Genomic DNA, 23103 nt, shown 5'->3' with positions numbered 1-23103 from the left:
AAATTTGGGGACCATTCCTTATATAATTTCCTCCTTTGGTGCTAGCGCAGACTGACCCCCCTTGGCAGGCAGTGCTGACGTGATGGCGTAAGGTTGCTTCTCAGCGAGGTCAGGCTCAGTCCTGAATCATTTCGAGTCTTTTAGCTTTTTATGTACTGCAGGGTCCTATCAGCAAGGATCAGTTACTACAAGGGCACAATGAGCAATGATGAGCAGTAAGGGCATGTACTGTATTCAGTTATATCCCAAGATGGGTGTGCAACAAATGGTCATTGAATGACTGTTGAAAAGCACCGGGCTGGTGTGAATATGGTTCTCAGGAACTGCCTATAACAGATGCCCTGTCTCCGAGGGTCAGCTTCTCCGGAGAATGGAATTAGTATGATGTTTACCTACCTGTAAAAGGGAAGTTACTGGGCATCGGGCTTTCACACTTACGGAGGGTCCAACGTACCGCAGTGGTTGTCTTAAGCAGGATAAGGTGCCTGGGAAGCTGGCAGCTGACAAGTCCAGTAGCTGGGAGCAACCTCAGGGCTCAGGAGGCTGACATAGAAGTTCAAGAGTCCAAAGGCGCTTTCTTTTTTTGGATGGGAGAGAGCATGGAAGCATACTGTAGGTAACAGAGCCCCCCCCCCCCCCCGCCCCGGTTCAGGTGGCAGATCCACTACCGGAGGATTTATGACAGAATAACTTATAAAATTGGGATGCTAGTTCCTGTGCCCAGCGGTCATGTGACCTGCTGATTCTAAGCTAAGTTTGTGTGGTGTTTTCCTTCACACGGTGACTCAGATGGTTTCCAGAGAGCAAGGTGACAGGGGAAAGCATCCAGAAAGTGTGTATGTGGAAATAGCTTCCTGGAGCAGTTCTTCCCCTGACTGCCAGGCAGAGGTGTTGAGAAGACCAGCGTCAGGATATGACTGGCCAGCCCTGGAGAATAAAGTTGACTTCCTTCCGGGATGACTTTTTTTCTGGCTGCGACAGCTGCTGAGGGAGGGTCTCTGCCCCGTAGAGACTGGACTTTGGGAAGAATGCTTGTGCTAACTATACGCAATTATTTCCATGTTATAGACCACCGAAAACATTATAACAAGGTGGGGATCTTGGTTTCATACTTCTAGCCTGTGATGGTTTGTCTATGCTTGGTCCAAGGAGTGGCATGATTAGAAGGTGTGACCTTGTTAGAATAGGTGTGTCATCGTGGGCGTGGGCTTTAAGACCCTCATCCTAGCTGCCTGGAAGCCAGAGTTCTGCTAGCGACCTTCAGATGAAGATGTAGAACTCTCAGCTCCTCCTGCACCATGCCTGCCTAGATGCTGCCGTGTTCCCGCCTTGATGATACTGAACTGAATCTCTGCATCTGTAAGCCAGCCCCCATTACATGTTGTCTTTTATTTAAAAAAAAAAAGTGTCCAAAGGCATCAAACCAGGAGCCTGATGTCCAAGGACCACAGAAGAATACATCCAGAAGATGAGGCAGAAGTTCCTCCTCCTTCCATGTTTCTGTGTAGACCGAGATGATTGGATGGTGCCGCCCCTACCTTGCAAGTATAAGTCTCCACTCTACCAACCCACATGCCAGTCTTCTGGAATCACCTTGCTGATTCCTTCGGATTTAATACCAACTCACTGGCTGAGGCTTAGCCCATGTGTTCTGAAAGGAAGGCTCTGACATGATGTTCTATCCTTTCCGGATGACAGGGAATGGTCTTTTTGGGTTTTGAAGTCTTTCATCTGGTTCCACTTCTGTCAGGTTAAGGAACTAGAGAATGGTGTGGCCAGGAAACAGGGTTCTCTTAGTATTCTACTCTACCCATCCCCCCCCACCCCAGGCCAGTTTCAGTGCCTCCTGGTTTAGAAAGACCAGGCTCTGGCTGGAAATCATCTCCTTCACAGAATGTCTCCTGTGGTTTCACCTCTCTGCTTTGACACAATACTGGTAATAGCCTGGGCAGTTCACTTGCAGAAGGTAGAGTGCTACTTGATTCAGTATTGTACTCCATAGTTCCTTAAAGAGGATAGAAGAAGTTAATCTGGAGCTACAAGGAGAGACTGGGCAGGAGAAACTGAAGAGAAACTCCCGGAAAAAAATATTTATTAATTTTTTGGTCAACCGTTAAAGCAATTAATAGTCACTTTCATTTTAGAGATTGTTGTGTATTTAACAAGGCATCCTGAATAATCCCCTGTGGCTGTGTCTTTGGTGCCCAGGGCAAGACCTATCTTTAAAAAGCACATTGAGGGCTGGAGAGATGGCTCAGCAGTTAAGAGCACTGTCTGCTCTTCCAGGGGTCCTGAGTTCAATTCCCAGCAACCACATGGTGGCTCACAACCACCCGTCTTGAGATCCGATGCCCTCTTCTGGCCTGCAGGCGTGCATGCAGGCAGAAGGCTGTATGATGTATACATAATAAATAAATATTCAAAAAAAGTTTAAAAAAAAGAGCACATTGAGCTTACGTACCTTGGTAGGCTGGTGGCTCCTTAAGGGTCAGCATTGTGGTCTCGAGTCTTGTAAAAAAAAGACCCAATGAAGAGGCCAGTCTGGGTAACTAGGACACGGTGGAGGTAGGAAAAGTAGGGGGTGCACAACTGGGAGGAGCTTACTAGGACTTGTTGAGAGCAGTTTCGTTTTCACATTGGTTTCCTCCTGTCCATAGTTGGACTGAGAGGTTTTGTTGGGAATGCCCAGAATCTCTGAAACAAATAGGCAAAGACATGCAACCATCCGTCTGTCCGTCCGTCCGTCCGTCCGTCCATCCATCCATCTGTCCATCCATCTGTCCGTCCATCCATCCATCCATCCATCCATCCATCCATCCATCCATCCATCCATCCATCGGTGCACATATCCATCCAGTCAGTTTTCAATGCCTGCCACAAGGCTGGTTGAGGAGACAAAGTCACTATGTATGTGTGTATACTCCTGGTAACCAGTATTTTTTCTTCCAATTCAACACAGTGTGGAAGGCACTGATACTTTCATTGTCTTTGGGAATATGTAGGCACATTTTTTTCAGCCTCACAATTCTGTGTTAAAAGTGTTATCAAATGCACACACACACACACACATACACACACACACAGCCCTCGACCTATGGGTACCATAGTGGTGTATGGTGTTTTGTATGTAATTCTACTACCTGTGTTTCAGAATAAGCAGTGCCCTTTACACTTTATGTGATTTCTAATGAAGCTCTTAAATACCTAGGGCCTGATGCTCCTCTCTCACTCAGGATAATGGCTAAACCTCTTCAGAACACTCAGACCCTTTCAGACCTGGCGATAGAAGGAAAGGAATGGAGAACACAGAACTGTTTTAGAACATCACTTCTCCCCTGAGTCTGGGAGTTTCTTTGTATTGGTTCTGCCTAATCTTGACCTTGAGTCCTTTTTCTCTAGGAAAAGCAGCTTGTGGCAGGGGACCTGGAGAGCCCATGTGGTCCTACGCACTTTTTCCATTCGATCATACAGTATAAGACAAGGTCTTCCACTTCACCAGGGCTTAGTTTTCCCTGTTTAAAGTGATTGAAATACTGGGTCATGGAATTCTAGCCCTCTGACAGTATCCAATCCAGGGGATTCTTAATCTACATGTAATAGCCTTCTCCTGACATACCTGTGATTCCTTGTGTAGTGTCTTCCTGTTTTCAGTGAGCCAATAAAGCCAGTGTTGTTGGAATATGTATGTTGGAATATGTATGTTGGAATATGTATGTTGGAATGTGTATGTTGGAATATGTATGTTGGAATGTGTATGTTGGAATATGTATGTTGGAATATGTATGTTGGAATGTGTATGTTGGAATATGTATGTTGGAATGTGTATGTTGGAATGTGTATATTGGAATATGTATGTTCCCAGTAGACTCTGGATCCTGGGGCATGGTTTATGGTGATAAAACATAGACATTACTGTAGGAATGAGAATTGTCTTATGAGTAATTGTGATATTGCTAAGCTGTATTATCCTTTGGGGGTTGACCAGATGCTTACTAGGTTTCCTCAGGGTTCTCACATTCAGTTTTTCTGAATTTTCCTAGGTACTTCCTGTGCGTCATACTGAGTGAGTGCTACAAGAGAAAATGCGGTGTTGTCTTGGAGTCCCTTCTTAGGCTGCAAGGCTTCTATTTTGTTTTACACTGAGTAGAAGATCCTGAACCTTGAACTTCGGTTTTATTAACTGTGAAACTCTAATGATGATGACTAACAATATTGATAAATAATATTAATGATGAAAATGACATAGTTTCCCAGAGATGAGTGTTTTATCACTTAAGATTTGATTAATTCCCTCTTTAATCCTGTAAGTGCTGTAATTTCATTAGACACATGAAGATGTGAAGAAAACAGAGGGCAAAGAACTTTATTAGGATCACACAGCTAAAAAGGATCAAGTGGAAATCCAAGCCTATCTGTCTTCAAAGCTTAGACCTTTTTTTTTCTCTCTGTGTGTTCAAGTGTTCATGTGTATGTGAGCTTGTGTGTGTGTATGAACATATGTGTATATGTGTATGCACATAGGTTAATCTTAGGTGTCATTCCACAGAGCTATGTACCCTGCTTTCTTTGAGGCAGGGCTTAGAACATGCCAGTTAAAGTAGGTAGTGTTGCTGCCCAGCAAGCCCCAGATACCTTTCAGAACTGAGATTGAAAGCCTGTGCCACTGCTCCTGGTTTATGCCTCGGGTTCTGGGGGATGAACATGGGCAGACCCTTTACCAATTGAGCTATCTCCCTGGCCAGAACCTCAGACTCAAATCTCCTTGCTTCAGTAGACTAAGATGATTGTCACTTAGCAAGGATATATTAAAATGTTTAGCCTGAATCATATTTTTAAGAGTCCACAGTTTCACTGGGAAGCCAAGTCAAATATATATATAATGCTTGTTGAAATAAGCAGGGATGCGTTAGAAGCTACAAAGGCAAGAGTTGAGGCTGCGTGTGTTTAAGTGTGAACAACGTTAGAGGAGAGATAGATTGGAGTGACAGAGCAAGAAGTACCATGTCAGGATGTAGTGGCAGTCGTAAGAAGCCAGGACTTATCCTAGTTGACTGTATGTGAACTCTTAGATTTTTACATTTCTTGAAAAGAGTCAGTAATCTCATTATCTCCCAGATGACCGGGATGAGAACCTCCTTGCATGGTCAGTCACTGTAGAAGGGCCAGACCTTGCTGTAACAGAGAGAAATAAATCACATTCAATTTCAAGGCATTTTTACCAAAAGCCGGGTGTTCAATGATCCCTCTCTGTCTTAAACCCAAACTCCAGAACCCAGGGTTGCCATAGGAACTTTGTCATTATCATTCAACAGAAGCAGTCTCGCTCAGGTGGTGCACATTTAAAACCCTCCTTATGCTATGTGTAGGGTCTTGGGAGTAGGAGTGTGGTGGGAGGGCACACCCAGGTAGGGGTGAAGTTATCAGGAGGATGGGGACTGCTGGGCCTCCTACCCATCAGCTGAGGAACCTAGAAATCGCTATTCACTGACACTGCCTACCTTGACTCCCTTCACTTGGACAGAGACTGAGGTATACACCAGGATCTTACCAGAGGACTGCACTGACTGTACTGACTGGGCTATCTTTCCAAATAAAGTTATGGAGCCTGGCTGTTAGAAAGGAAAGTCTCCTTCCTGTGGACTTGTACGTTGTGAAGGTAGTATTAACAGTGCTAATGATGGTAACAGTAGCACCATACAACATTTTTTGGGGGGTGTCTTTCGGCTGTCAGACACTGCTTTTTGGCTTTCATATGTAGTATTTTCAGTAACTTCGTTCATGTCTCTTTAGCAAGTGAGGAGGCTAGGATAAAAGAAGGTGGTCGTGCCCATCCTCTCCTCTGTCATAACTAAGAGGTTCCCGAGAATGGATTGGTTCTAGGTTTCCTGGCTGCAGGGATGGGGTCAGGTGAAGTAGGTGGGTATCCATAAGCTGGAAGGAAGAGGTAGGATAGGTAGGCGTTAGAGAAGGGGTTCACGTTTATTATTCAGTTAGCCTTTCAGTCCTTTAAGAATTCCCAGGAGGCAGTGAAAATGGTCTCCGAATTGAGAGAACAGAACGTATCTCAGAAAGTTCTTTGCTTAGGTGAGGGTGAACCAAGGAGCTGGAACCAGGTCCCCTCTGCCTGTGATACTCTGGGGCTTGAGACTCGAGTACTGAGGTGTATACCAGTGGTCCTCAGTCACTCAGGTAGGAACTAGGAACACACTGCAGCTTGGGTGCCCATTGTACCCTGGAAGTTGGTCATCTCTGTATATGCCGGGCTCTAAAAATAAACCCCTTTTCTTTCTTCGTGTATTCAGAGCCAAGTTAGGCAGGGCGTGGCTCTTGTGTTGATTCAGATTATGATTCTTGATTTTCATTAATGTTGAGAGAATAACTTTTGAGTAATCTGTTTCAGCTAGAGGGTGTGATGGGTGAAAGAAAGCAGTATAGCGACTGCCCTCAGACTTTTTTTTTTTTTTTTTTTTTTTTTTTTGGTTCTTTTTTTCGGAGCTGGGGACCGAATCCAGGGCCTTGCGCTTCCTAGGCAAGCGCTCTACCACTGAGCTAAATTCCCAACCCCTCAAACTTTTAACATTGAAACTTTACCTGGCTGTCTCCGTGGCTCCCTGATCCTGGTTTAAAATCCAATCATCCTTCCCCACTCCAACCCCCTTTTTCATCTTCTATAAGTGTGCGTACACTGTAAATATCACGAAGGATTAGAAAAAAAATGGTAAAGAAAAGAATACTGGGTGTCTAAAGCACAGAGTAGAGATCTCTAAGTAGATGTACCTGATGGGCAGCCATGTGCTAATATTGTGAGCTCGCAGAGCAGAGGACCACTCCAGCACATCATTCCGTCAAAGGACAGCCACAGATGCTAGATTTCATGTTGGTTCCTCATGGCTCTGGCTTTTCTCATGGACTGCGAATTGGCCAGAGGACATCTTTACTTTCCATGGCGCTAGCTCCGGGTCCTGAAGCAGAACAGAGACACAGTTCCTTGTCAGGGAGTAGGGATGGGGGTGTGAGGCAGGCTGTCTTCTGTCCTTTGGCCACATTCAGATGTGATTGGTTGTCACTGCTGGTGAAGGCTGTGCTTATACGTAAGCTGATAAAGAATGAGATGAGATGAAAAGTATTGAATCATGCTCTGTCTTTGGGCTTTTTTTTTTTTTTTTTTTTTAAGCAAAGTATGAGACTGAGGAGATAGTTCAGTGGGTACAAGTTCTTGCTGTACCAGCCTGAGGACCTGAATTCATATCCCAGCCCCAGCCCAGCAGCTCCTGCCAGCCAACCTAGTATAAAGAGTGAACATTAGGTTTAGTGAGGGACCCTGTCTTAGGGGAGTGCTGTGTAGAGTGCTAGAGGAAGATGTCCCGGGCCTTCTCTGGAACTTGCACTCACACCTACACCAACATCACATATATCACGGGAAATCCCCTTCTCTCAATAACAGAATGTAAAACAGTGAACAGTAAGTATTGTTTGCTCTCAGGGCATGCATGCAATACAATCTTGGTGTGTAACCAAGAAAAGTAGTTGGGACTTTCTAGAAGACTAGATCCTAGTAAGTGTACACCTATCTAGAGCTCTAGTGTATGTCAGGAGACAACTGGTTTATTTGTTAATTAACAGTTATGTGATTTTTCTTCTCCACTGTTCTGGGCACATGTTTACTAAGTTGTCCACTTAAAGCTGACCAAACCAACTGCCCCTGCCCCATGCTGGACTTACAGGTAATCCTGGCCACACTTTTACATGGCTGCTTATACTGTGTAAGAGCTTGGACCCTCTGAACCATGTCCTCGGCTCCCCATTTTCTTTAAAAAAAAAAAAAAAAAAAGAGCCTGAAGGCCCAGCATGAATCTATTTTTCCACTAATGTTAGTCTGTGAAATCTGCTTCTTATGGAATCCTGATCTTAGAAATGATAACCTCGAATCGTTAAATAAATTACCGAGCGATCAGAGTTTTCATTGAGGGCTGCTAAAAATAGTAACACACAACTGTATAGACATGAGATATTTTGGAAAACAGGTAAGAATGTTAAAAATGATCATTAATAATGACTAAGCAGCGACAGCCAGATATTGTGCATCTTGAAGGGGCTTTGATCATGATTCTAGATTCAGCTCCCAGATGACAGGAACCAGAGAGGGCGGTGGTGCATGTTAAATGCCAGAGATTAAGGTGATAGAAAGCTCTAGAACTTAAGTCACTTTTTAAATCACATCTATTGTAAGAGAAGGAAAATGATGGTGTAGTTTCAATTGATATATGGAGAAGTTTCAGATGGATACTTCTCTCTCTCTGTGAGGTTCTGAAAGTGAACTTTAGCTTTCGACTTGAAAGATCGAGATTTGTAAATAATCATGACCCAGGTTATAGTGCTCTAGGGATTTGTTATAAAATAATTCTCGAGAGAAAAGTGTAAGAAGATTGAGTAGGGCAAAGATGAAACAAAAATGGCTATGGTTTGGTCATTGTTGACGCCTAACCTAGGATACACAGCAACTCCCTTCTTGTGCATACCTTGACCATTTCCCCTTTCTACTCCTTCCTTCCTTTGTCTTTGCCTTCTTTCTTTTCTTCTCTCTTAACTTAAAACCACCACCACCAACAACAAAACTACATTATGTGTGATTTGCCTGCATATATGTTTGTGCACCAATGTGCATGTCTGGTGTTCGTGGACTACGGAAAGGTCACTGGATTCTTAAGGTAGAGTTACCAGAGTTACGGAAGGTTGTGAGCCACCCGCTGGGGGCTGGGAATGGAACCTATATCCTCTCAAGGGCAGCTGTGCTCTTAACTACTGAGCCATTGTTATGTTCTTCTGTCCCGATTGAAGCTTTCTTTGGTAATAAAATTTTCTAATGCAAGAATGTAGCCTCATGGGAGTTAATCTTGGCTGTCAACTTGGCAAAGACAGGAAGACAGAACCACACTTAAGGAATTTCCTCCGTCAGATTGGCCTGTGGGTATGTCTTTGAGGGCATTTTCTTGACTAATGGTTGCAGGAGGGCCTAATCCACTGTGAGGTATGCACCGCCACTACGGGTCACATAGGAAACAGCTGAGCAGAAGCCGGGAGGGAAGCCTGTAAAGGAGCATTCATTCCTCCACTGCCTCTGCTTCGGTTCCTGCCTGGAGCTCCTGTCTGCTTCCATTGGACGATGGACGATATAAGCTGACTAAACGGTTTCCTGCCCAGGTTGGATTTTGGTCGTGGTATTTGTCATAGCCACAGGGTATTGCGAAGGAGCTGTGCTATTTTTGTGTGTTTTGTTTTTGCAAAGGTTGTGACGGTATTTGGAACTCTGTCTGGAAAAGTCATTGAGTGCTCAGACCATGAGGAGCCTTCGTAGGCGATCCAAAGGTAACGCTGACAGAAACGAAGACAGTGGGGCCTAGGCTGCAGCATTCCAAAGGGAAGCAAGGATTCTAATCAAGGTGGTTTGCGTAGTATTTCGAATTAAAAATCTGTGGGTGTCAACTCTTTCGTGCTTTGCTGGGACAAGGGGAGCTGGTTGGCCGGGGTTGAAAATCAGCTGTGATTAATAAGGGGCCTGCATTACTGAGGTGAAATCTTCTGAGAAGTATTTCCTCAGGGTCACCACACAGAAAATATGGTCCGGAGGGGTGGGGCAAGCTGGCAGCAGGGCTTGGCAAATGAGGTGTAGGCACCTCCCACGTGGTCCAGGCTTTGCAGGATGAAGGGGTCATGAAGAGCAGCTGAGGCTTCGGCATGGTGTGGCAGAGTCCAAATGGCCCTGAAGAGAGGAGTAGGAAACTAGGACAAACCTTTCCCTTAGCTTCTCCTGTAACTGGGGCAAGGTGAAGTCTGTCACAGGCTTGAAATGGTTGAGTTGGATGTGGTTGATGTTACCTGATACTGTAACTTCCTAACACTGCCCTGCACTTCACCGGTTCTGGGTTTGGGCGCCAGGGTGAAGAGTCGATCAGTAGGATCCAGGATTTTACAGTTGTGCTCCAGTCCTAACTGTTTACCTTTGTGTTTTCTGCATTAGAACTTCCTTCTAGGATTTATGTTTAAACAAAAAGAAGTTCCTGCTTTAAGAAGGAAAAGAACAGAAGGAAGGAAGGAAGGAAGGAAGGAAGGAAGGAAGGAAGGAACGAAGGAAGGAAGGAACGAAGGAAGGAAGGAAGGCAGACTGACAGAAAAGTTAGAAACTATCGTCTGACTATATAAAGGAGGAAATGAAAGGCCAGAGAGGGAAGAGAACCAGATTCACCTAGGAGGCAATTGCCTGCCCCAGCCCCCTGGCAGCTGTTTCTGATCTGTTCCCCCCAATCTGTAGGCTTTTAGCTTCCTGCATAGGCTCTATGCATTTTGCACTCCAGGCTGCCTTTCCCCTTTGGCCAGAACTGCTGAACACCTTCTCTGCCAGAAGCATGCCGGGAGGAGAGTCCTTTGAGAAGCTTGCTGTGTTCTGTGAGCCCCCACCTTGCTAGTTTTTTAGCTCGTGGCCCTGCAGCTGTTCCAGATCCCTTCCAGCAGAAAACAGCCAAAGATTGCAAATTTGGGAAATGAGCAGTCTCCTCGGGAGTCCACACGGGCTGGAAGGCTGGATATTGAACACTGAATCATTTTTAATGCTTGTTTCACCTGCTGTTCATCCATATTTGCCTTCAATAAAACCAAGCAGCCTAGAAGAGCCTCAGGAGAGCCCATCTTTCAGGGGCAGGGACACCTACGGAGCACAGTGGGAATCCAGGGTTATAAGGACGTTCTGGTAAGTTGGAAGGTTTCCTTCAAGAGCCAGGTAGCCATCTAGGAAAGGAAGGGGGTGAGGGGTAACCTAAAAGGATAAGATAGGGTGCCCTTTCTTTCTTTTAGGCTAATATTAGACCTTAAATTTACTTCGTACCCTAATCTGCACGATGAAATTTGCTTCCACTGCTAACATTTTTGCTGTAGATCTGGCTTAGTTAGAGGGATAGGTCGTGGTGGGAGAGGCAGTCAGGATGGAGGGAGCCACTTTCTGTGCAGCTTGAGTTAGTCCCGCATGAGTGGTGCGATGGTGACCTCACCCCGCTTTCCCTGTGCTTGTGCTCGTGACCTCACCCCACTCTCCCTGTGCACTTCTGATGGAATGTGTGATGGCTTTAGAGTCTGGTTCCTGGGCCTTAGGAAACGCCTTAGAACTGAGCTCAGGGCTGGCACCCATGCACTGGAGGACCTGTTAATGGCTTTAATCTTTACCAAGTACTTGCTGTATGTTAGGGCAGTGTTCCAGGGATGGCGAAGACCTGGTCCACACTTACAGGTGCACACTCTAATAATGCAATGAAAAGTAAGGCCGAGTGATCTGTTTTGTTGAGTCTCTGCTGCTTGCCAGACACTCCTCAATGATTTGCCTGTGTTTCCTCCTTTCTGTACCCTTTAAAACAATCAGAGAGGAAAGCTTCTCCATTAATAACCACGCTTTACAGATGGAGCGCTGGGGTTTGGAAAGAGCACATAGCCTTCACCGAGGTCAGGGAGGTGGCAGTGAGCTTATGTCAAAGACAGGATTTATGCTGGATGGTCGTCTGCAGAATATATGTTCTCCCCACCAATACTCTGCTGCCTTGCATGGCGGAAAGGACTTGCTGTGGCCCATAAGCCAGTGGAGAAGGAGAAAAAAAGTTGGCCCCTTGAGCGTTGTAGTTATAGAGAAAAACTAGGAGAGGCTTCCCAGAAGAGATGACTGCCTGGGTTTAGAGTAAGAGACCAGGAGTATGCCTTAGGGGCCAGCAAGAACCCAGAGTAGAAAGCACAGGCCTGTTTGGAGAACTGTAGGTGGCAGTCTGTGCTGGGATAGAAAATAGGAAGGAAGAGATCCACCACACTGGGGAGAACTCTCAAGAGTGGCATCCAACTGTCTTCCATTGCAGTAGTCACTAGCCGCTTGTGGCTACTTTAACTGAGTTAAAATTAAATTGTATTAAAAAGCTGCTTCCTTGGTCTCTGTGGCCACATGCAAGGAATGGCTAGTGAAGTGGAGGGCCCATTTGTGGGATTTTGTGTATTGTCCCCAGAAGTTTTGTTGGACTGTACTGGGCTGACTCATTTCCGTACTTGTCACACATCTGCTAGGCTTTCTTGGCTGTTCCCTGACTCCCAAGAATGCAGAGTTCCAGGGGATTTGTTCTGATGGGAGCCTGTGTGCTGTCTGATTCTCCCTGCATTGGGGGATTGGAGGGTGAGGGTGTGTGTGTGGGGGGGGGGGCACAGGCAATGTGCACTTGCTCCAAAGGTGAATGTTAGTGACCTTTTTAAAACAGTACTTCTCAGGTCAATATATAAAGCAAACCCCCAAATATATCATTTTCCCTGTAAGCCGAGAAAACTGCAAGTTTCATTAAAAAGGCTGTGGTAAATCTATTTTTAATTTTATTTTTTTATTAAAAACGCCTTACTGCTCAAGATCATAATCTCTAACTGAATAATAGGTGTCATTTTAGAGTCTCGAATAGCCAGCGCAACAGCACACACTGGAGGTTCGTAAGAAATGGGATTTGGTGCTTTACATTATTGTCGGGACAAAAATAGGTCAAAAAGCTTTTCCTTTCTACTTCAAGTACAACGCTCTGACTTTACACATGGCGAGAAGCCATTTAGCAGTATAAAGGGGATTTTATTTAGATAATGGTAACCTTGTTTGATTTTTTACAAACTTTGTTTTGTAAAAGGAGCCTGACTCTCCTTGAAGCCCTGTAGGCAGTTGTTAAATATTTCATTTGTGGCCAAGAGATCTCGTTCAGAAGACTTGAGATTCACTCCCACATTTTGAAATGATTTCGTCACTGTTTTGGAATCTGTGGTTTGTGCTCGAGTCCTGACTCTGTCTCTTACTCTCTGTGGGCTTAGGCAAGTGCCTTCCTGGCTTCTGGGCATCTCTTGGTGTTCTAGCTTAGCATTCGCGTTTGCTCTGGATGGGCTATGGTCCTCCCAGGGACTTGTGAGAAGATGACACAGGGCTCTGAGAAGGACAAGGATGATTGTTCTGTCTCATGTTTGGCCTAAGGATTACACAAGACCTGGTCAGAGTCCTAAGATGGCGAAGCTGTGGCAGGAGCTACTGAGCTCTCAGTTCAGCAGTGGGAGAGACATGTTGGCTGGAACAATTCCTATCCAGGTCGGTGGGGTCATGTGGCCAGGTTTGCTCCTAACTCTGGACAAGGAAGCAGAGAGCTCCAGGCAGCATCAGGGCTGTGCTGTAGCTTTTAAGGTCCACGCCAGCAAACTGACCTCCTTGTTCCCACCTCTCTAAGGTTCCACAGCCTCCCAAAACAGTACCACCAACTGGGGGAGGGACCAAGTATTTAGCATATGACATCCAATTCATAACAGGGACCAAAGTGACCAAGAACAAAAGTGCTGGACATATCATACCTTGCCCGACAGGGATTTACAGATCATCAGCCATTAGACTTTGTTTGTTTGTTTGTTTGTTTGTTTTTTAAGATTTATTCATTTATTATATATAAGTACACTGTAGCTGTCTTCAGACACACCAGAAGAGGGCATCGGATCTCATTACAGATGGTTGTGAGCCACCATGTGGTTGCTGGGAATTGAACTCAGGACCTCTGGAAGAGCAGTCAGTGCTCCTAACCGCTGAGCCATCTCTCCAGCTCCTGTTTATTTGTTTTAAAAGGTTATTTAGGTTGAATTTTCTCCCTCTTGGATGGAAAAAGCTGCCCGCTAAGAAATTTCTCAAAACTGATTTAAGGTACCTGCCGGGGGGAGGGGTGGTGATTCAATATGATGCTCATCTCCTAGGGCAGCTGTAGGGATGTAGGACAGCAAATATCCCAAAAGCGTATTAGAAACAGTATGTTACTGGATGCCTTTGAGAGAGGATGAGGGAATATCTCTTAATATATTCACTTTGCTTGTCAGAGAGGCCTAACAGTTTTCATTCATAGATCAAAGCTGGAGCGAGAGATTAAATTGTATTACCCTCAGCCTTTTAAGAGCTAGCCTCCAAGACCACTTTTAAATGTATCCTGCTATGAAATGGTCTTACACACATTGCAAAGTGACAACAGACTGTTAATTTTTAGGATCAGTTTTGCCTTCTTGAGCTAAATTGTTTCTCGTGGAACTTCTCTTAATTTTTCTAGACTTTGAGGCGTTGGACGTTCACGCGGTGAATTCGGACGCCAGTTTGGTGACATTCTTGTCAAATCACTTCGTTCGAAGCTGGGTAGAATGCTAAGGCCAGTCTGTGGGTGCATGCTTTTCCTATGTTAGTTAGCATTGTTTCAACCCTCTTCGCCGTGGAAGCTGTTTCTCTGGGCTGTGGATCGTTCCATGGCAATTTCATAATCCGTCGGTGAGCAGAATAAACAGACTCTTAAATCCTGTGCAGTAAGGTGTTTGGACTGTGCATAAACCCAGACCTCCCCGCTCACTCACTGCAGCAGGTGATTGCCATGGGTCAGCGAGGGGCACAGCTCTCTACAGTGATGTGTGTGCCAGGACCTCATACCTGGCAGGCAGGCAGTAATCATTTTTCTTCTCATTCATGTAAATGGGTTATTTTAAGGCAAGTCATTCTGGGTCCAGGGGAATTAAGACTTTTATTAAAGAATCAATGGACCCCCTCCAGCATTCTTCGTCTCCTTCTTTGGGTGAGTAAATCTTGCTCTCAGTAGATGTTCTGCTTTTGTGATCTTGTGTATGGGGAGATTGTTCTCCGCTGATATGCTAAGATGAGGACATTCTCTCAGCTCTAATCCTTTTACTCAGCATGTGCCGCACACTCGAGGACCAACCCTCTCAGGTGCCCAGGACAGCACCCTTTTCCTCTCCCATGAGATGCCTTGTGTTCTTGGTAGGCCTGTTGTCTGAGCTATTCCTGAAGCTGCAGCTGGGGTACTGGATGTCTGTGTTTCCTCCCCAGCATGGCATGGGTGTTTCTGTCCTGAGAGTAGTTTATTCCTTTCATTTTCCTCCCTCCCTTGATGCAGATAAAGCTATGGGGAGCTGTTATGGCGGGATGGATGGTATTAATTCTATCATACCATCAGTGATATCTAGGAGCCCTTCGGGGAGAGATGAGTGCAGACAGCCAGCGACTCAGAACTGTTGGCAGGTAGAGCCCAGCCCTTAGTGGGATGGGCTATGCTTAGAATGTTTCTAGTTCTGCTGCCAAAGGTGTTTCATTAGAGGTAAAGACACAAATGACTTATTAATTAATTAATTAATTAATTCAAACAGGGTCTCGAGTAGCTCAGGTTCACTTCGAACTTATTTTGTCGTCAATGTTAGACTCTTGAGCCCCTTGTCTCAACCTCTCCAGTGTTGGGACCTTTATACGGTGCCAAGCATCAGACCCAATGCCTCTCGTATGTTAGGCAAGCATTCTACCAACTAAGTCACCTCCCTAGTTCGAAGAAACACAATAACAATGATGATAATAAATTATTCTATCCTACTGTTCTACACATGACTGAAAATAGAGTAGAGGAGGGTCTGGTAGCCATGGTCTTAGCATAGAATGAATGTAAGAGAACCTCACACTGAAGTCGGCCGATGAGAGAGAATACTGAGAACGAGGAAGAGCGGGAGTGTGCAAACTGTGGGCCAGGCTGCCTCCATGAGCGTTTACCTTGCGAATGGTCCCGACATTAGAAGAATACTATTTTCTGTCACGAGGAATGACAGTTACATTTCACTGTCTATCAGTAAAGCCTTGCAGGCCCACACCCACACGTATTCTGCCTCCTACACCTACGCGCCTCCCACCGCCTTCAGCCTGCATAGTCGCAGCTGAGACAGCAGCAGGCAGAGCTTCAGGGATTTACAACCTGACCTTTTCCACAGTTTGCTGACTCCTGCATGAATATGCAGTTTGTAGAACCTTCCTGGAAAGGTTCATGGAAAACTGACAACGTTCGATCAGTGTACCAGAGAGGTAGAAGGCACTGTGTTGGCCAGGACCACCATGCCGCTCTTGCAGGTGATGATCGCCTTCCTTCAGTTGTCCTTATAGATACTGTGCTGTCCCTTGTGGGCGTGGACACTCTCACCTGTGTCCAGTGTCCTGCGGCGGGGGTGGGCTCAGGTGTTCCTAGTAATCTTCGCTTGCTCATGAAGCTTTTCCAGTTTCCAAAGGCTTCTCATGCAGCTGCCTTTGCTCACAGTTGGTTTTCCTTTTTCACATTATCTCCTTCTGGTCTATGCCCTTCTTAAGGATGTTATGGGCAGGTATATACGTGTTTGATATTACAAATTCACAATCTTGTTGAAATTTATTCTCTCCTTTTTCTCTCCTCTCTCCCTTCAGTCCTCCCTTCGTCTCTACTCTCCACCTCTTCCCCTTTCTTCGCAGTGTTACAGAAGACCCTGTGGTTTTGACATGGCTATCATAGGATTCCCCATGTTCAAACAGTGTTGACGGGGCCTGGCTGAGAATTTGTATCTTTTGGTTTAAGGGAGCGTGGTGGTTTGAATAGGCTCATATGGGGTGGCATTATTAGGAGGTGTGGCCTTGTTGGAGTGGGTGTGCCTTGTTTGAGGAAGTGTGTCACTGTGGGGGTAACTGTGAGGTCTTATGTGTTCAAGCTACACTCAGTGTGGCACACGACCTCATTCTGCAGACTGTGGATCAAGATGTAGAACTCTCAGCTCCACCATTAGTCTGCACACTGCCGTGCTTCCCGCCATGGAGATAATGGACTAAACCTCTGAAACCGTAAGCCAACCCCAGTGAATGTTTTTCCTTATAAGAGTTGCTGTGGTTTTGGTGTCTCTTTACAGTGATAAAAACCTAACTAAGAGAAAGAGGAAGACAACTGGTAGCATGGCCATTTCACACTCTGGGAGGTGTCTCTTGCAGTGGACCAGAACAGGCGTCTGAATCCTACTGCTATTTCACTTTAATAGGGTAGGGGATTGGCAAATAATCTACAGAGACCGGCGAAAAACTCAAGACAGTTGAGTTCATTCAGTTACAGCACCTTTGTTCCTGTTATGAATGGGGCACTCTTTTAGAGAAATGGACTTGCCGTGGATATTGTATCTCATAGTGGTATTTTATCTCATATGGAGACAGACATAGACACAGACACACAGACACACACACACACACAGAGAGAGAGAGAGACATAGAGAGAGAGAGAGAGATGGACACACGGACACACAGACATACACACACACACAGAGACAGACAGACAGACAGACATGTATACACAGAACATACACACACAGATAGACAGACGGACACAGACATATATACACAGATACATACACAGACATACACACACACAAACACAGATGGACAGACAGATGGACACACAGATATATATATATATATATATATATATATATATATATATATACATGCACACATACACACACACACACACACATATAGATACATACACAGACATACAGACCCACATACAAGGCTGGACAGACAATGGACACACAGACATTTATACACAGATACATACACACACACACACACACAGATGGACAGACAGATGGACATACAGACATATATATATATATACATAGATACATACACAGACATACACACACACAAACACAGATGGACAGACAGATGGATACACAGACATATATATATACACAGATACACAGGCATACAGACACACACACAAGGCTGGACAGACAATGGACACACAGAAATACATACACAGATAGATACATAGACATATAGACACACACACACACACACACACACACACACACAATGTACATAGTGAGGATTGAATCCAAGGCCTTGCATGCCTTGTCTCTTACTCTACTCTGGATCTTAGAAATAATATATTTAAAATAGATCCAAATAATCTGCGAAGAATCCAGTGGGTAAGATTTAATAGGTGGTGATACAGGAACTGGATAGGAAGTCTGTGCTGTAGGGTTGGGAGGATACCCAGAGCCTCTGATAAAGCCATCAGAGCCAAGATAGGACAGGAAAGAATTTTAGGTAGTGGCCACAGCAAGTATAAAGGTCCTGAGGGTGCAAGGTCACTTGAACAGCAATAAGCTACTGTGGCTGGGCTGCGGGATGTCACAGTGGGACATGTGGGTCAGAGCTCACTTAATAATGGAATAGCAGCCAGCCTGGGGGTTGGGTGCGCAGAGCCCACATTCTTTTCCGAGCTGCCTTGTACTGTTTGTGTATAAGATTTAGGCTCTAACCTGCTTGGTTCTTACTGCCTGTGGTGTCCTGGGCTTAAGTTTACTTGCCTTACCCACTCTTGGCTTTAGTGCTGTCCCAGTAAACTGTGTCTGAATCAGCATCACCAAGACTCACTCTGGCCATCAGATTTTAGTGACAACAAGCGGGGCCATGCCCAGGCCTCATCTTTACGCTGCAGGCGACATGAATCACTTTTCTCCAGTGAGGTAGATAAATGCGGTTGTTCCCATTTTGAATCATGCAGGGAGCAGCTGGTCTGATGTACTCTGTTTGCTAGCAGCTTCTGAGTGGTTGTAGGTCCCTGTTACAGGCTGTTGGATGTGACTTCTTCCCCATAAGCTTTCTTTTGCATGTATGTATGAACAGACAGCAGTCTTGCTTGCAAAACGACACACATGAGTCCAGAGCCTTGCTTGTGACTTTAGTAACTCAGGTTGGGGCAGGGGAGATGGAGTTCAGCAAAAGAGTTAATACTACCTGCTTTCACTCATCAGGATCCTCCTCATACATAACAGTTATTGTTCCTCTGAAAGTAAAAACCTAGAGTGTCTAATGTCTATCAAGCGAGAGCCAAGCGCTCATATACCTGGTTTCATCTCAGGACTCCTGTTTCTCTGGGTCAAGGATACTAGTGTACCCCTTATTGCCTGAAAGTTTCTCCGTGCTCCGTGCTCTGGAAAACTTGGCATCTGACTCGGCTCTTGGCTACAGCAACTCTCTAGGCTGTTGGTTTGCAGTAGTGCCAGCATGGTTTTAGCATGAATAACACATGGCAAGTACCATGAGACCCTCAAACGTCATTTCTCACCTGCTATGTGGTTAGGTAGTTCAGAGCTGCAGACCCAGGGAAGGTAGAATTTCTGCTTTTATCCTGGATATCACCAGGCACATTAGTGAATGCACCGTGGGGCTGTGGAATTGTTACGTCTTCTCCGTTACCATTGTGGGACGCCGGTACACTCGATCACTGTTGAGGTAGCTGTACAACAAGGGTAAACATTCATGGACAAATCAGCCATCATGGATACCCCCGCAACCCCCTCTCCACATGAAAAGTACAGTAGATTATATAGCTACTTCTCAACCAAGGAAGTATCACGTTCACACAAAGCCTGGACACACGCATCGTGACGACATATATGTAAACATCAGTTGTGATGTGAAATGCCTGTTCCATCCGGTTCTGTGAGGATTGTCCCTTGTGGTGTGTATTCACTGCATGTGAAATTTCCCTGGGTGAAGACAACACATCCATGACCCTGAGCGCCGTGATTGTATGACCGAGGTTTGGCTTCTAACTTTAGAGGGCGGGTGTATCCCGCCTAGGAAGGCTAATAGCGTTATTTCACTCATTTCTTCGTTGCTGAGTAATACTGACGTGGTGGAAACTCTTGATTCAGTAATTGTATTTTCCCAGTGCTGGATTCTTTTCATGGATTTGGTAAAGAGGGAAACGGATGAGTGATGCTTTTCTCACAGCATCTTTCTCTCAAACATTCACTTTTATGGCTTAACACATTATTATTATTACCATTATTATTATTATTATTATTATTATTATTATTATTATTATTATTATTATAGAAAGCATGGCTCGGCTTTAATGTTTATAGTAGAGCGTAGATGCTAAGTACATATTTGTATACGTGGCAGATCTTAAGACTTAGTGACAGATGTGTTTCGATTTCTGGGATCCAGTTTTGTTTCCTAGTAGTGAGAAGCCCATGAAAGTCGTCCAGGCTCTTGGAATTCTAATATTTCTACAGTGAAATGACAGCAGTCCAGCATCAGGACCAACCTCACCTCTCATGGCACTTTAGTAGACCCACTGCGGCAAAGGATTTTAGACCCAGTGGCTTAAACTATAGACATTCATATTTTCATAATTCTATGGCCAGAAGGTCAAGGCGTTGACCACAGGGTTTTGTTGTTTTGAGACCTCGAAGACAGCACTTTTCTGTGTCCTCACAGTGAATCCCTGTGTACTCGTATCTTGATCTCTTCCCTTGGATTTGATCAAAGTTCATCCTAACAGTAATTATTTTACATCTCTCACCTCTTTAGAGACGCTTACCTCCAAACACAATGTAAATTTTAGGGACTAGACATTGTAACTTGACATATGGCTTCTAGGGGATCACCCATGACTTAGACGAGGTCATGAGCGTGGCTCTCACAGATTTGTTGATTCGAACACACTCTAACTGATTAAGAATTTTTCACAATACTGGGACATTTAAAAATCTAATCAATGGGATTATATAATTCACATAAAGTCAGTTATAGGCTGAAATGTTATCATTTCCCTTGTTGACCGAGCTGCTGTGAGAGGGGTTCCGGTGCTAACCTCATCTTCCCCCTAGAGTAGGGCGTAGGGAATTGACAGCAATATGTTGGAGTTATGTAGTCTGTGGAATCTATTACATCATCAAGAGCCCATGTCTACCCACTTTGGGGCAGGGCTGCCTCTGGAGCATACTGTAGTATGCCTATAAGCTCTGTCTGCTTAGTTCATTGCTAGCAGTCTAATAGCATGTAGCCCTTACTCAGCCCTTACTTAGCCAAGAATGGCTTCCATAGGGGTTGTGGCTGGGCTATCAGTCAGCAAACCCAGAGTGCCCAGCCTGCCTGGAGTTTTGATTTGGATTAGGGCCTTTGCTTCACGCTGTGGCATTCCACTGGGTTTCAGAGAACGAATGGGTGGCTTCCAGAACCTCCAAATATGGGTAGGTTTGTGGTTATATCTTACCTGGCCTTCCCTAAGTTCCATGGAGTCGTCTCAACTTTGACAGCCTTTCCTGTTTATTGAGCTCTGCAACTGAATTCCAGAGCCGCCACTCCAAAGCCAGGAGATTAGCTGACCCCATGTTAACTAAGACTGGAGCTTGTGATGGTCTCTGCATTCTGATTTCTGACCTTGGTCCCCAGGCTCACTCATGCCCATTTCTGACCAACCTTGCCCAATCAGTGGAATGTATCTGTCTGCTCAGGCTTAGGCTTGCTGGCCGGGCTGATCATTTGCCTTATATGTGGAAGGAAAAGTTGCCTGGGTGTTTTCTGGTGATGTCAGACCCACAGCTGAGTAATAGGCATGTGGCCAGGTGGCCTGGAGCATGGTCAGTGTGATGGTTGCTGGCAGCAGTGGTACAGAAAGTGCTCCATTAGGAAAGGCCAGGGTCACAAGGGGCTTTGTATTCAGGGCTGCATTCAGAACATTCAAGGGAATGTATGATTCAGAAGCCTAAAACCTGAGTGGAAGTTAGGTGAAAGAAAGACAGCCCGTCAGTGGGAGCTACAAGAAAGGAGAAAAATGAAATGTGAAGGGAGAAGCTAGTTACTAAACTTGTCACTTAGTACTCTGGGGCTGATATTTGGAAATGACATGTTTGACTTAGGATCATACCTGGGCCAGACAAGGAGGACCTGTGTGAGTAAAACTCAGAAGTCCATCTAGCTTCTTTAGATCTCCGGCCTGTTGGTGTGTGTGTGTGTGTGTGTGTGTGTGTGTGTGTGTGTGTGTGTATGCACATGTGCATGCATGCTTGCGTGTGTGTATGTGCACGTGCGCACACGTGTGTGTATGTGTGTGCATACATGCATGTTTGGGCATACATGCATGTTTGGGCATACATGCGTGTGCGTGCGTGTGTTTGTGTGTGTGTGTGTGTGTGTGTGTGTGTGTTACAAATGTCTTGCTCCATACACTTGTTTATTCCCTAGCTCTGTGCTTGTGTCTGGGACTTCGATGGCCTTAGGGCTGGGAGGGAAGCTGAGAGGAGACAGAAACAGCCTTATTTGCATGTTCACAATATTATACTTACTTAAAATAAAGCTAGTATTTCGTCAGCTGGAGCACAGAAGTTGCTGTCAACCTTAGGAGTGCTTCTGTGGGCCCCATAACCTGTCTGGTAATGGGGCAGCATGGTGGACATTCGACTTTAGGACAACAAAGGAAAAAGCATCCTTGCTGCTGGCAGTCCCAGCATCTCTTTATGCTCTCCCATGACTTCTCCAGCTCTTCGGGCCTGCACTCCTCAGCCTTTGTGTATGGCTGGAGGACCAGGGAGATACGGGCAGAGGCGGTATACACAGAGACCCAAATAAAAGACCTTCTCATGTCTTTCTCCCTTCCTGGCTATGTACACTTATGATCTCTGCTTAAACAGGAACCTCCCATTATTTAGTGTGGCCTGATTGCCCACCCTCAGATCAAACACTGAAACCCTAACCCCTGAGAGGATGTATAAAGAAGCCTTGATACATGCTTGGTTCCTGAGAGTATTCGGAATGGAATTGACACCCTTAGAAAAGACCTCAGGGACCTACCTTCCCCTTTCTGTACACAGGAAGGTTCTACCAGATAGGTAATTTCCTGGGCTGGTCGTGAATTTCTCACCCTAGAGAACTATGGTGAGTAAGTTTCTCTTGTTCATACGGCACCCATTCTCTTGTCTTCTGTTATGGCAGCTGAATGGAAACCTTGATCTCCAGTACCATCATCACCAGCACCGTCATCACCACCGTCACTTCCTACTTCTTTAGTCTTTTCCTCTACCAGCATTTTTCTTTGTGCTTAACATATATGAACTCATTTGATTCTTTTCATAGCCCCGAATTATTTATATGTCATGCCATATTCTGTTTTTTTTTGGGGGGGGAGGGGTTATCATGTGCCATGGAGATAATTCAGGAACTTTCCAAAGACCGTGGAGCTGATGAGTGGTAGAACTGAGACCCAAATCTGTATGGCGCTAGAACTTGCTTTGAGCTCTGTCTCTCAGTAAACATGTCTGCCAGTCTATACACCAGGGAGCTAGGAGGAGGAAGAGTCTAATGGTCACACTGGTAACTGTGTGGTGTTGGCACCCCCCGCCCCAGAACCCTTCCATGCGCTAAACAAACATAGCTGACAAGTGCTCCTGGGAATTGAC

At 45.3% G+C, this 23103-nt stretch overlaps 1 protein-coding gene across 5 annotated transcripts in view; it reads left to right on the top strand.

The window, feature by feature from the left end:
- The window catches only part of Large1 (LARGE xylosyl- and glucuronyltransferase 1), a 448171-nt gene that overhangs the window by 59071 nt on the left and 365997 nt on the right, over positions 1-23103 (top strand). The window lies entirely within an intron of this gene.

The sequence above is a fragment of the Rattus norvegicus genome, chromosome 19, assembly GCF_036323735.1.
Source record: "Rattus norvegicus strain BN/NHsdMcwi chromosome 19, GRCr8, whole genome shotgun sequence".
NCBI lineage: Eukaryota > Metazoa > Chordata > Mammalia > Rodentia > Muridae > Rattus > Rattus norvegicus.
The sequence above is the reverse complement of the archived record's forward strand: the minus strand, read 5'-3'. Positions and strand labels throughout refer to the sequence as shown.